The sequence below is a fragment of the Myiozetetes cayanensis genome, unplaced genomic scaffold, assembly GCF_022539395.1.
Source record: "Myiozetetes cayanensis isolate MyiCay16 unplaced genomic scaffold, myiCay2020 scf12, whole genome shotgun sequence".
NCBI classification, from domain to species: domain Eukaryota; kingdom Metazoa; phylum Chordata; class Aves; order Passeriformes; family Tyrannidae; genus Myiozetetes; species Myiozetetes cayanensis.
In genome coordinates, this window is record NW_026086826.1 from 25,148,296 (window position 1) to 25,160,351 (window position 12,056).

The 12,056-nt window shown below is 47.9% G+C and overlaps 1 long non-coding RNA gene across 1 annotated transcript in view; it reads right to left on the reverse strand.

Moving 5' to 3' along the window:
• LOC126635592 (uncharacterized) overlaps nucleotides 1-12,056 on the reverse strand; it is a 65,706-nt gene that overhangs the window by 383 nt on the left and 53,267 nt on the right. The window contains exon 6 of the long non-coding RNA XR_007627748.1: nucleotides 3,010-3,201. This is a non-coding gene — a long non-coding RNA (uncharacterized LOC126635592). The remainder of the gene's footprint in view (nucleotides 1-3,009; nucleotides 3,202-12,056) is intronic.

The window sequence follows — 12,056 nt, forward strand, 5'->3', positions numbered from 1 at the left end:
AAAGCAAACTCTGATTAAAACAGGAGCAACCAAAATTAGACCTTTACTGCTGCAGCAGGAAGGTGAAAACAAGGATGACTGGTTTCTTCTGGTGGTGGAAAATTCTGGGTTTGGAGCTGAGCTGAAGAGGAAAGACTTAATATAATGAGAACATCTCAATTCATTTTGGGTCAACCAAAAACATTTTGCTTGACCAGTAACAAAATGTTCTGGTTTGCTTGGAGACTATTTAATGTTTTTTAAAAGTCAAGCTAAAACACACAATTCACTTCCTTTTAAATTTAGGTCCATTGAAAATGAAAACATAAAAGAAAGCTTCAAACTAAGTGATGTTCCATAAAGTAATCTGCTTCAGCCTGAAAACGCTGAAGTGAAGCATTTCAATATTTAGGAAGGAAAGAAGGAATTCTATTGTTTTGTCTTGTCATTGAGTGACTTCAGCCTAGATTTGTGAGTTATTTTGGTTGCCTTCATTTTCACAGGGGATTTCATTTTTTATTTTTATTTTTTTTTATACTCATTTAATACTCTCTTCTTGTTCAGTTTGAGGTACAAATGGTCAGGTTCATCAAAGGTTCATAAGAACGTGACTGAGGTGACAATTTGTACAAATATCAGGCAAACACTTTGGGGTCTTTTTTTCCCCCCTTTGTATTTTAGTTTGCCTTTGAAATTGTTCCCGAATTTCAGAGAAGCTGTGGGGTCCTCAGGACCCCTGAAACACGCACAGAGCAAAACTGTCAAAGTCTGTGTGCTCTGCTGTGTAACCTGCACACCACAAAAATTCAGATGCCATCTTCAGTCCTGCAAAATATTAAGACAGGCATTTAAGATTTACCCGAGTGATTAAGCATGAGCAGCTTGTAATTGTTTCCAGATCCCTCTCCTAGCAGGAGAAAAGGCTCTGCAATCTCTGTCCACGTGCTCAGTGTAGCAATGCGCTCACACAAACAGAGGAACTGAAGATGAACTGGGGAGGACAAACAGATATCCCGAGTTTTGAGACTAAGCCAGCATTGCCTTTGAATTCAATACAGACTGTCCAGCTCAGAAAAGTAGGATTATTGAGCCAGGGTACGTCTGCATCCTCCCTGGAGCAACACCTGTGCACCAGCAACTAGAAAACCTCCGAAGTACACATGGTCAGATTCAGTCTGCAATTTTTCATCCGGCTTGGGAGTGTTAAATGAAGATCAACTGCTGAAATTGGCCTCATTTGGGGAATCTGACTCTGTCTGTGCTTACAGGAAAGACCTTTGTCCTCCAGGTTTTATATGAAGCCTCAAAGATTGCAGACTTTTTGTGTAAGCCACAAAACAATCCAGGGAGCATCTGGAGAGAGACTTGCCTCACATCCCAAACCCTTCCCTCCATGCAAGCCTACCAATATATTTTTCCCACAGAATGCTTGATCATGAAGAGAGATCTTCCCTGACTTGCTGAGAGCTTAAAAAAAAAAAATCTTAGCAGCCACAGCCCAAGTTTGAAAGCAAATTCAAGGGTTCGCCATTGCCTTTGAACACAGCGGGAATCTACTCCAACAGGTTAGACCTCAGGGGCCACGTTGCTCCCAGGATTTAAACCAGACCACATGTGAAATGGCAACTACCTCTTGATTTTATATTTTATTTTATTTTTAAATAGGATAATTTAGGGGCCATGTTTTTTATTATGATTATTACCACTATTTTAATAGCAAATTCAGTGGTGCTGCCTTCCCTCCTTAATGAAGGGAACCAGAGACTGGTGCTCACTTTCTCCCACTTTCTAGAAATAGTCTCTGCAAATCCTTTGTAAAAAAAAAATAACCACAGTATTTTTCCCGTTCTCTCTCTCTCTCCCTCCCTCCAGAGCAGGGGTTTTCATCGGCTCAGACCATTTTTCTTCCACCACCTCTTTATCTTAACCTTTTCTCAAAGGTTGCATTTATTTTCTGAGGTCCACGGCTAGGACAAGGATACAGAGGGTGCAGCTGACATTGTCCTTTGAGGATCTCTGTCACCACTGCAAGAGACACAAACCTGGGGGTGGGGAGGATGTCTCTGGAAGTGTCTCCTGCCCTCAACCACTCCAGTTCACCCAGTTCACCCAATCAGGCCCTTCACAGGAGCTCACTGCTGCCCATCAGGGCATGTCCTTGGAGCCAGAGCTGCCTCCAGTGCTTGGATTGTGCAATCCCCTTTCCTCTCCCTCCTGCAGTCCTGGCTATCGAGTGCACATCTGATTGTTCCTCTGAACCTCTCCGAAATCATTGCTTCCTCTCCATTCAGCTCCAGGCTGGAACTGAGCTGTTCTCCCTCTCCTGGGCCCTTGTAGTGAATTTGGCTGAGGAGGAGGCAGACAATGGCTTGTGCCATCTCTTCTTGTGCAAAACCCTCCCTGAAGGGGAGTATGAGGAGATGATCTCAGATAAGCCCACTGCCAGGGAGAGAGGTTCACCATCCTCCCTGGAAACTTTGCTAGCCCTGGTCTTCATCCAGATTGGAATTCTTAACTTTGGGCAAAAATGCTTCAATTCTCAGTGTGAGAGAGGAGTGAAAAAATACATTGCTGCCATTATAGTGCATGGGTAAAAAGGAGTTCAGGTAGTCTTTGAAGAGCCTTGGTGCTGAAACAAATGTTTAAATTAGGTAAGAACGGATCTTCTGCCAGAAATGACCTTTGCTTTGTTCAGCTGCCTCCTCTCCAAGGCTGTCTCTCCACAGTTACGGTGGTTGGCACCAAATCTGGCACTGATCCCATGGGATTCAGTGGTGGAGATGGAGGGGTGGGACATGGCTCTGCTGTTTGAGGTGGCAAGAGAAACATCTATAGCAAAGGGCAGAGCTGAGCCTGCATGGGAGCATAAAGGGGTGGCAGCTCCTACCTGCAGCAGGTTTTAACCACATCTACACATCAGGGTGCTTCCATTGAAGCATATCCGTGCAGAGACTCAGGATTGTGTTTTACTCAGCAGAAGTAGATTTTCTACTCACGTGGGCAGAGGAAAATTTTCCCTTGTGCACTCACCCATCCGCCCATGGCCAAAGCCAGCTCGGTTCTGGTTTATAGAGTTGAGTCCTGTCCACGTTGTTCTTCAGCTCCTGCTCCTCCTGGTCATCTCTGCCAGCTCGTGGTGCCCACAGTGCTTCTGGTCAGCACAGTGGCCCCATCTGCGCCATGACTCAGGGCTCACAGCTGAATGACAGCAGCAGGAATTGCCTGCAGGGAAGATGTTGAGAAAGAGATGAGGAAAAACTACATCCCACACCAACCAAAAACCCAGCTCACTTCCACACCCACCAAGCACTGGAATTGTGGCAAAGCCAAGCCTAAAGGGGCCACTCAGCTCCCGCAGCATCTTGAACTACGCTTTTCTAGGCCGTCACAAACCAGCCCTGACAATACGAGGAGAAAACAGACTCAGAGCAAATCCCCCCCAGGCACTGCCTGCATTCCCCACTGCGGGCTGGGCTGCGGGTCACCGCCTCCAAACAGCACAGCCCACGGGAACACAGCACCGGCTCGGCCCCGTCCTTGGAAAGCCTCTGGGGAAAACACAGCGAGGGCTCGGGGTCAGCACAGCCCCGCCGAGGCGCCGGGGATACCTGAACCACTAATTTGCCAGACGCCCCCGAGCCCGGCTTGGCAGCCCCCCCGCCGGCTGCCCCGGCGTGGAAGCCATTAACATTTAAAAATACTTACAGGAACGGAGGGGTGGGGGGAAGAAAAAAGAAATGGTATTTGCGGAGGCCCATTCCTCAGCGCACTTTCATGTGTGCCAAAGTTTGTTGGCATGGCTCGGAGTTTGATAGGGAACATCTGGGCTGCTGTTGCTGCCTGGATATTGGCTGAGGGCAGCGAACAAAAGGGGTTTGTGCAGGAATGCGCGGGGAGGGGCGCAGGGTGCGCGCGTCCAGGGACAGCTGCGAGAGGAGAAAGGCAGGAATACTCTCCGAAGAAGAAAGCCTAATGCACATCCCATGTTCCTGCTTTTTAAGAGAGGATAAAAGCCTTCCCCCCACTTCTTCTCTTCCCTCCCGGGGTACTGAATGTGAGCAGGGCTCAGACATAGATCCGTGCCCTGCTGCCTCTGTACATTCTATTATTGATGCAGTCTGGAAAAACAATTGGGGTGGAGGGAGCAGGTTAGTGGGAGAGCAGGGAAGTCTGAGCCCAACCACGAGGTGCAGCACCAGCACATAAGACAAAACCAGCAAGTTCCTTGTAAGCAGCCTGATACCATGAGGGGAAACACCCAGTGACAAACCCCCTAAAATTGCAGTGAGATTGGTGCATGGACCCACTTAGAGCAGCATTGGCTGAAGTTTCTTCCCCTCCTGTTGGAAATTTGGGATGAGTTGAAAATTAGCACCATGCCACTGCCAGTGACACAAAAGCCAGAGACTGCCTGCTACAGGGTCCTGCTGGATCTGACACCAGAGGATGGTGTGGAGGGATTGAGGAAGAACGGATTCACACTTAAAAAAGGCTGGTCTGTTGGGAACTGTCTGGAAACTCCAGGCCAGGTGCAACTCTTGGCTCTAAAGATTACAGCATCCACGCTCCATGCCATGTGCTCCACCCCCAGGGAGTCACTGCTGCCTCTGGATGGCCACCAGAGACTTTTGATTGAACCTCATGTAACATCTCTGACATTCTTCCTTTTGCAGCTCCTTTCCACCATACCATGACTGCAGTATTTTTTACCAAAGGTGCTCACAAACCTTTTGAACAACTCACTCTGTGGACTAAACCTCTTTCTCAACATGTGCAGTGCTGGTGTAATTTCCTACCTTCTGATCCCTCTTTGCTCATCCCATTTTTGTCCAACTCAATACCATGAGCAAGTTTTGAGCATTTAAAGTTTTGTGGTTTTGTGTTTTTTGTTTTTGTTTTTTGTTTTTTTTTAATCAATGGAGAATTTTTCTCTTGTTTCTGGTATGTACATTTGGCCTCGATCCTACCCAAAAGCCTACATTCCCCCTTGGCTCCAATTAAGGATACAAATTGGGTCTGCTCCCTAGAGCAAGCTTTCCAGTGCCTCTATCTTTGGGGCTCCTTGGAGTCACTGGAGCCAAACCAGAGAGGGTATTTGGGCAGGACTTGGGTCACACATCCCTCTTGCTACCCCTACCTCGACAGGGAAGCCCTCTGGGAACGCTCCAGGGAACAAAATCTAAACACAAAGGCTCCAGGTCAGCAAAGACCCTTGGGTCTGACAGTCAAGGCAGATTTTTCCAGCCCTAATCTCCTTTCCAAGCCTTGGCAGCATGCCTACACACCATCACTGTGAGCTGACTTAACACCAGCCATACAGCCCTGGGGCAGTGGGCTTGTGCTGGGGGTGCTGGCTCCAGGGCTGGGCACGTTTGCAGATAAGCTTCCCCCAGTGATAGCTGCATTTCGATTACATCAGGGGCAAGACAGCTTTTGCCAGAGCCAAAGCAGAGCTCCTGGCATGCCAAAGAAAGCAGCCAGGCCAGCCAGGGGCTGTGCACAGCACTGTGGGAAGGGCATTGGTCCCTCTCACTGGGGCAGCACAGCCTGCAGACCCACCCCTATGCCACGCACACAGTCCTACCCACTCGTCTCTTCTGCAGCGGGTTGGGAGAGGAGATGCAGAAAACCCAGCTGGGCTTTGGAAACTGCAGCCCTGGCTGGGGAAGGTGCAGCCACACAAACATGTGACCAAACTGAGCAGTCAGTGCCCTGCTTCAGAGAGGAGGAAAAAACCATAAGTACTGAGTTTAGTGCTGCTGAGGACAAGGGGCTTGAGAGTAGCCAGCCTACTTCTGATTTATCAGTTATTCACGTTGCCAAAGTGTATTTACCACCTCTCAGGGGCAGGTCTGTGCCTCCATTCATCCTCTACATCCTTCTCCAGGACACCTTTTCTCTTAGTTCTGCCTGAAAACAACTCAGTGCCACCAAGGGCCATGATGATGGAAAGGCACCGCCCTCTAGCCCTGCTCCTGCCTGACTCCACTCCCATGTCCTTTCCTGACCACGGCCAGCAACCGAGAAGAACCAGCCCCAACAAAGACAACAAACCTATTTCAAAAGCACAGAAACAACTTGAGAGCTGAAATCCCACTTTCCATGTGGTTAAAGGCCCCATCAGGAGGCAGGCTGTTAATCATCCCAGCTGCTTCTGAAGGCCATAATAGAAGCTCATCTGTATCTTCAGTGTCCCACAGGACCTACGTGCCTTTGAAGCACCTCCCGAGGGACCATGATGGTGGTGGCTGGGAAGAAGGATGAAATCCCAGAGCCAAACAGGGCTTGTGCCCTGGGACAGTTGAAATCACAAGTCCAGTGAAGTCTCACAGTGGTTCAGGCTGCTCCTGCCAATGAGGCTCCACCTCATTTGCCCCCCCATCTCTACATCTATCCACCACCTAACACAGGCCAGCTGGCCCTGTGCAATGGCCTTGGGAAGGGGAAGGGGCTGGTGGGAAAATACCCATTTAACTTTTTGCAGGTGAGGGTAGTTCAGACAGTTATTTCAACTTGGAAAAAAACCCCTCAAATCTGTTTCCAAATTGTCCAAATGTTTGGCTTTTACATTTCCTTCAGTGACATCCCAGGGTTTTAGTTTAAAAGGTCTTCTCTCTTCAGAATTAAGCTGTTTCTAGGGAAAAAAAAAACCCTATCAAAACAGGAAATTATCAAAGAAAAATATTTTCATTGACCTTAAAGATCTTACCCTTTGGTTTTCTAGTTCACAAAATTTTTCAGAACTGACTCCTCATCCCCAGGAGAGATGAGAAATACTGTCAGTGCCTCAAAAATGCTGCCAGAAGGGAAGAGTTATTAATTATCAACCTCTATTTTTAACCTGCAAGCAAGAGTCACTTCTCATGGGTGACAACTGGATTCTCTCGAGGCTCTGTCATTGCCTTCATCAAGGCTTTTAAGTCAGAGGTAGGATTTTTTTTTTGTTTTGGATGGGACATGCCCCAGGCACTCTGCAAAGCCCAGCCTATCCATTTCCAAAGCCAGCATCAGGTATCACATGCTTTTATTATCCATCTATTTAGAAAAATTATGTCATTACCTTTTCCCCCCCTCACCTATATTCCAGCTGAAAAAAGCTCATATTTTCTCCCCCATGATTCAAAAAAGACTACATGGATTTTTGTTTTTTCCTTGGAGTTTAAAAAAAAAAAAAAAAAAAATCCCCAGTGGGTAAGGGCCAGGCATGCAAAAATTTCAACCTGAAAAGTGAATGTTTTCAAAAGTTATGAGCTTATGAAAAGAAGGGCTATAATGGAAACTGTTTTACTGCAATAATTATAACACCACGAACAGAGCCTGCTGCAACATATTACATTATCAAGCTCCTGTCAGCATTTAATAGAAGTCTTAATTAACTGCTGGGGCAGAACATGGCAAGAATTTATTTTCAGGAAAACTTTTGGGAGCTGTGTAATTCTGTGCCTTTTTGATTTTTCAAGTCCATCTCAATTGGAGCCTTAGCAGAGCACATAGGACAGACTAAATACAAGACACAAGTGTATATCTTACTGGTGTTACTTAATGATAGGATTTTGTTTTCTGTTCAACTACATAATCCAGAAACAACAATAAAGTTTGTGTTGGGTTGCAGCCAGACACTTCAGAGGTAGATTTTAACCTTCCCCAAATTTGGGGTTATTCAAAGCCAGGGGCTTGATTTAGCTTTTTTGGGAGGGGAGCTCACGTGTAACCCATGGGGCTGACCTGCCTCTGCCATTTGCTTTCCTCCCTGTCTTCCACCACCCCAAAGGTACTCACACTCAGGATTTGGGTGGGGGGGAAGCTTGTGTTTTCCTACCTGAGCTCCTGGGATGGGCACAGTCACAGAGGAGTGGTGTGGGGAGGGCCAAGCACAGCAGTTGTAGGATCATTGTAATTAATTTCTTGCCTATGGCTTTGCAGCAGATAACCAGCTCCAAACCACACTGACCACTGCGTGTTTCCTCTCCCCTGCAAATTTGGGCAAAGGCTCCTCCTTTGGGAGGGCTCCTCCTGCTGCAGCCCAATCTCTAGAGGTATCTCCAAGAGTTTTTTCCATCTTTCCAGGTCCTCAAGCCTGCAATGATGCCTTGCCAAGCTAGATTTGTGAGCTCCCAGAGCAGGCTGAAGTGGTGGTGGGAGTGGGGTGGGGAGGGAGGAGCAGCAGCTCAGCTGCAGTCAGCACCAGGGTTTGGGGTGCCCGGGGCACAGGGCAAGTCCTGTATGGAGAACACTGAGAGAAAGTTCTGCAAACCTGCTGCCCAACTAGACAGGGAGCACAAAGGAGACATCAGGCAGATGGTGATAAGGGATCTGCTAAGGTTAAACCTGGCTCTGGCTAAGCCAGTACATTAAACCTGGCTCTCCCCACTCCCACACCTGATCTGCCAGACCACACCTCTCAAACATTCTGGCAAGCAAAGGGCTTCTTGGCAAAGCAGGGCAGGTAACACTGGACAGCTTATGCCACAACAAACACTCTTCAGTCTCGCCTGGCAGCCCAAACTTCCTTCTAATCCCTTTCTTGCCCCCTCCATCCCCTGCCTGGCCCCTGCTCCAGCAGAACAGCGCTGCAAGCTGGCAGGCCACATCCATTTCCTTGATAGCACCAAGAGCCCAACAGCTGCTCTCTGTCCCTTTGGAGATTAGTTTGTTTTCCTAACACAATTACTGCCACGTGGCCCCGCTTTCTGCCGGGATCAAGCCTGGATAGAGATAAAGCAGCGATAAGATCACAGCCATTCCAGACCCCTTCGCAGCCCCGCTGGCCGCGGTTCGCTCTCATCGGCACGCGAACACGCTGGCTGCAAGTTACCCATCGATGCCAGCCCAGGGAGTCTGGGGAGCTTTCTGGCCCTAAACCCCGAGGATTTGGCTCCCAGCTTTCTGTGCAACACCAAGGAGTTTGTTTTATGATGTAACTACGCAGCGCTGCCTGGGTGCAGCCACACCGGTGAGCTCACCCGAGGCGATCCGAAGTCCCTTATCAGCCGCAGCACCCTGCCGGCTCAGCGCTTTGGGGAGCACAGCTGGCCAGCAGCTGGCTCCAAGCTGACCCTGCCTGGACCAGGTCAGCTGGCTGTGCCCAGTCTCTTCTCCCCCCGCCTGGGATAAACCCAGTCTCGGCTCTGCCTGCACAACACCCCAGTGAATGAGGCAGCTTTACCTCGATGCATCTGCTCTGCTGAGCAGGAGCATCCCCAGCAGCGCTCACACTGGTACCTGTAGCACCAGCAAGGGGCTGGTTGGCTCCAGAAACATCGACGGAGCGATTACAGGGACAGGTCTGGCCCAACCACTCTCCATCACATCCAGCAAAGGCCCTCTCTGCCTCCCAGAGCCTCCCGTGGGAATCCTTGTGTGGGGAACAGCTCCTGAAAGCCTCTGCCGGGACAGATGCAGTGCACGCCGGGAGAGGACACTCAGGGAGCCTTCAGAGAGACAAGCATCCTTGCCAGATGTCTCCCATAAAGCTGCAAGTACTTTATTTTAATAATAAGCCTTAATGTATTCATTAAAGGCTCCCAGTGACCTGGGATGAATTTCCCCACTATTGTAAAGGGCTGTGGGAATCTGGAAACCGCTGCATTACAGTTAATAACTTTAATTTTACAAGGCCCAAAATAGACAACTGAAAAAATACACAGACTCACTGTTTCCAATTAAGAAGGGATTTCTTCTAATTCCTCTGCCACCGGCGCTCTTGTTTAGCAAACAGCATCTACAGATATTCAACCATGGACAAGGGGAAAAGCAAACCAAGGCAGTTGCCTTTTATATCTCCATTAGAAGAGCTGAAGAAGAAAACAGGACCCTTCCTCCTCACTGGGTTATCAGAGCATGAAAGAGCCACAGCCTGGTCAGCATCAAAGCCACACCGGGACAGCCATGGGTAAAACTTTAACCCCTGCTTCTTAAGCCTCAAGTCACTTTGATCCTGAGGAGATGACTTCCAATCCATCCTCTCCCTTTTCCCTCACAGCTAAGGTGGTTAAAGCAGTTTGGGGGGAGTCCTGGGGTGCTGGGAAAGCACCCCAGTAGCTGGGTGAGCATCCTATAAGTACTTGGGGCTACCAGAGGTCTGATTGTAAGGTCAGGAAGGAATATCCCCCCCAGATCAGCTTGGCTGAGATTGCCACAGATTTATTTTGCCTGCCTCCTTCTTCCTCTGTCAAATGAAGGGGTAGATGGTTTGCCAGGGGAAACAAACAAACAAACAAACACAATGCTGTGAAGCAAAACAATTCAGCCTAATTTTTTTTTCCTTTTTTTAAAAAAAAATTCTGGGAAACGAATGTTGTCCAGCCCAAATATTTTCATTTCCAGTTTGGTTCTGTTGGGTTTTTCAGTTAAAGCTGGAGCTTTTTTCAAAAAGAGGCCTGACATTTTTTGTGGAAGCATTCATTTTGCCACAGGTCAAGCCTTCTGGGGTGGAAAAGGGAGTTTTGAAGGGTGAGGTTTGACCAGTGTACCAGTCTGGCTGTGTTGGCAACCAACATCTGCCTGCTCGTGCATCTCCAGAGTCACCTCTGCTAGGCTCACCCCAAGGTGCTGGCACCCTCCCTCCATGTGGCAGGGACACACATACCCTCCTTACCATCACCCTGGCATTAATCAACACTTGTCAAAGCAGATCTCAAAAACTTCCTCTGCAGACTTACTCTGACACAGGGAAACTGCTTAGAAACCCACGAGTGATCTCAGTTCACGTAGATCCCAAAACACTCTGTGGACCCTCTGAAAAACACAGCAAGTCACATCCAGCAGGATGGAGCACACCAGTTTTAGGAAGTCCTGAGAGGACCAGGGAGGGAGGTTGGTTGATCCTTGTGGGATCCCTTCCAACATGAGATATTCTAAGATTCTCTGCAGTAATCCAGCCTCAAGCCCCTCATTTCACCTCTTGACCAAGAGCTGCCTACGAGCAGCACTGAATTTGCACCAGCCCTCACATAGGAGCAGATCGAGTTTTCCAGCCAAACTGATAAAAATGAAAAATGATTTTCATATGCTTGGACTCAATTTCCCCATAAATAAGACAGTGATGGAAACTTGGGGGAAGGGAGTTGTCAGGATTGTAGGTAATCCATCAAAGCCACACCAAGCACACTGCTCTAGCCCTCATCCAGGAAAGCATCTCTATTTAGGAAAGCCAGCAGGCACATCCCTACTCTCCTCTGAAGCCACCGGGAACTGAGAGCCAGGCAGCTTAAAGATACCTAAATGCCTGAAGGAACAGATAAGACCTAGAGACCAGTTGGCCAAACCCAGACCCTCAGAAAGTATTTAGGCAAACACTTTTTAATGGAAACGAAGAGCTCAAGAACTTCTGTGGGCAGGGTCTTGAAGTGCACACGTGCCTTAAAAAAACCACATTGCTGGTGGCTTTCCTGAAGAGACTGGGACACACACGTTGTGCATCAGGGTTTGTAAACCTTCATGTTATCACAGAAAACCAACCTCTGTGATACATCAGGATGTCTCCACTGTAGACATTCCCAAAAATCCCTAAAAACGCAGCGAAGCCGAACCGCTGCACCTCACCTATAACACCGACAAACCCACAGGCAGTGCAACCCTTCCCCAACTCTCCAAGCACACATTTCCTATTCCTGCCTGCAGCTCTACCACTGCCTTTCTCACATCAATACCCTGACTATGGCTGCTTGAAAAATTTCCGTCTAAACAGTTTGTAGCAGGTCATTTTTCAGTCAAAGGCAGCTTTTTTGTTTAAAAAAAAAAAAAAACAAACCCTGAACATTTTTGTGGAAATTTGCCTGACTTGTCTGAAATATCAAAAAACCTAGGAAAAAAACACATTGAATTTTGGTCTCAAGCTGCAAAAATCTTGGTTTTGAACAAAAATGCAATATAAGTTTCTTTTTAGTGAAAATTAAGCTTCCAGAGAGAGTAGATTCATTTGCTTTCATCAAAAATGTTCCTGGTGTCATGGGTACACTCCAATTTTTAGAAAACTCCACCTCAAGAGATTATTAAGGAAATTAGCTGCTGTGCAAAAGGGAAGGAACTGATCCGGGTTAGAGCCTGGCAAAGGAGTGGAGCAAGGATAAATGCTT